Here is a 3,067-nt window from a genome sequence, read left to right on the forward strand (position 1 = left end):
GAGAGGAGTCGCGAGAAATTGGCGAGTTAGAATTAATCATTTGATTAGAGATTGAAAATTAAGAGGAGAGAGGAGAGGAATTTATTGGTGCCCGAGCAATTAACCGTTATCGATAAACGAGACCACAACCTCGCTTTTGATATTTCGAGAATCGACGAAATGAACGCGAAAAACGCGAATTCTTCTCTATCGAAATATCGTTTTTTTTTTTTTTTTTTTTTACATCGCTTCTTTCCGCGGCCGTCGATCTAGTAACACGATTCCTTCTTTTCAATGGACGTAAATACACCGCGAGTTCTTCCATTCGAGTAAAATCCCATCGAGAGCAAGGATATTTAGCGCAAACGCGAGGCTTATCTCTTCTCCACTCGTTTCAGATATATTAATAAATTAACACGAGACGAGTATCATTGTTTGGGAGAGAAATTTTTTCAAGGTTGAATTCTTGGATCGCGCTTAATTATTTGTTCCAAATAATCGTTTCTAAGCAGTGAAGAATATGGGAAAATAAAAATGGAAAGAAAGAAAGAAAGAAAGAAAGGCGTTTAAAAAAACTGCGGTGTCGCGCAATTGGGCTTGCCAAACTCGATACACAATGGTTGGAAATAATAGGAGTAGTAACAAAATTATTGAGCTTATATGAGATTTAATTTTTACAAAATAATACTGTATTTTTGTAATAATTTATTGTTTAAAAATGTATATATAATATTAAAATATAACTAAATATAATACATAATAATCGATATATAAAAAAATATACGAATGTACAAATATTTATGATTCTTAAGTAACCGCACAAAATATCTACGCGGCAGACGTAGCAAAAAAGTTGTGGCAGGCAATTAACTTAGGAAAGCGTTTCGAATTTCACAAACATACGATAAACTGGACCTTGAGAATTAGAAATGGTAATTTAAAGAAACGGATGTTGAGGAAAAATGTTTATTAAAAGAGAAGTAATGATTATTTGCTAGAGAATATCCTATTCTATAAATTATTCGATAGGGCCAGATATAGGCTTAAATAGTGATAATTTAACGAAATAACGATAAAAAATTATAAAATGAAAAAAGCATTATAGGAATACGTATTGCATACTGATCGCTCAAACATTAAAAGAAATAAAAAAAAATTGCCAACTAAAATTAGGAATAGTATTATATATATATTATAATATAAGATAAGTTAAAATTAATTCATAAATATCAACGGATAGATTAAATTAATTTTAATATAAAAAAAAAAGTAGAAAGTTTCTACATTATTCCGTGGAACGATAAAAAATCATTGACAAATCGTTACATTGAGTGAATTTTTAATATGAAATAATCATTTAATTTTAAATTTGATTCTTAAAAAATTTACACAATATTTCTCAACTATTGAAATACGATCAATTATCGATTAGTTCTCTATATATTCGTTTAATCTATAAAAAAGAGGATTTAAAATTTTATCATTATAGTTGTTATACATTGTAACATCGAAACAATTATATTTTATACATTTTGAAAGTAAATTTTTGTTAATATACGTTATTCGAACCACTGTGCGAGATATCGATGAAACACTTGTTACGCGAAACAAATTCTTCAATATCTTCGGTATATAAATAGACGCAACAGGTTCTAATTCGGTATCTCTATCAAGAATCCGTGGATCGATTCGTTTTGACCAAGTGGAAATATCGGGCATCGGGAAAGGAAGAATACCGGCATTGTACCAAGCGATTTGCGCGTCTAAATGGCGCGGTAGCTCTATTTTCGACGATGATGAGGAGAATAGGAACGGAATTCCATCGAGCAGCAGCAGCAGCAGCAGCCCGTTTCGGTGTTCGAATCGGGGCATCGTTGCGTTCCGCCACGTGCCACCGGGTCTATCCATCCTGTGCATTCGCACGCACAGTTTGTAGTTTCTCGGAAGAGAAAGAGACCCAATTGTTGGAAATTGGAACACTTTCCTAGAAACTTGCCCGTTAATTCGATTTTCGATCGCGATATAATCCATAATATTATTTCGACTCGAGATCCATCGAACATTTCCTTCCAATTCGATCCCTTCGTTTTCGTCGCTTAACCGTTTTTATCGCGACCTAACCCACGATCAGTAAAATTTAAACTGTTGAAATTACGAATAAACTTACATAATCGCAAATAAATGTTATTCGAGCATTTTATATAAAGTAATTATTTAAAGTAATTTTATTTTTAACTAGTTACTTTTACAACGGCTTCATATTCACGATAATCACGTAGGAAAAGTAAACGAGCAGAAAATTGTTTCGAGAAACCTGAACGAACCTAAAAAAGAAAAAATGTAAGATTATAAGCTTTCTTATATACTCTCTTCGGAATTACAGAAAGGGCAGGATGAAGAGAAAAAAAGGATATATATATAAAGCTTTCTTTCGCGTAACCCGTGGAAAATCTCATTGAAGCGAAGCTGCGTTATCGTTCGTCCGCGGAAACTACACTTTGTACGATTGGTGGTATCTTGGTGGTGACCTCTCTCTATCGTTCTCTCGCGTTTCCTTCGGCCAATCGATCATTAATTACCGCGCTCTTCTTTAATCTAAATGAAGTATGAAGTCACCTCCGCTTTTGCTGCGACCGCTTTTATTTGCCTCCTCTTCGTTCGTTCGTTCGTTCGTTCGTTCGTTCGTTTGGGACCCGCAATAATAATAATCGTACGATCGCTTCGAAACGAGAAGGAGAAAAAAAATTCGACCGACCGACCGTCGAATCGCGTAATTTTTTCGTCGTACTATTTCGACCTCGTTATCTCTCTTCTCTATTCCCTTCTCCTCTTCCTTTTCGAGATCGCGGTTTTCGGAGGGACGCGCGTGCGAGAGGTCAAACAATAATCATCTCCCTACGAGTTATCGATCGAGCTCGATCTTACGACACAGTACGGGAACGCGCCCGACTTATCCTTAATCTCTTATCGAACGCAATTCGCGCGTGAAATTTTTCGCCGCCGTCTCCTTCGATAACGTTTTTCTCGATTTTCAATTTTTTTCTTTTTCCTCTCTCTCTCTCTCTCTCTCTCTCTCTCTCTCTCTCTC

General features: G+C 35.2%; 1 protein-coding gene across 5 annotated transcripts in view; it reads left to right on the forward strand.

Moving 5' to 3' along the window:
• LOC102679075 (DNA ligase 3) overlaps positions 1–3,067 on the forward strand; it is a 23,006-nt gene that overhangs the window by 11,755 nt on the left and 8,184 nt on the right. The window lies entirely within an intron of this gene.

The sequence above is a fragment of the Apis dorsata genome, unplaced genomic scaffold (assembly GCF_000469605.1).
Source record: "Apis dorsata unplaced genomic scaffold, Apis dorsata 1.3 scaffold_631, whole genome shotgun sequence".
In the NCBI taxonomy this organism is placed as follows: domain Eukaryota; kingdom Metazoa; phylum Arthropoda; class Insecta; order Hymenoptera; family Apidae; genus Apis; species Apis dorsata.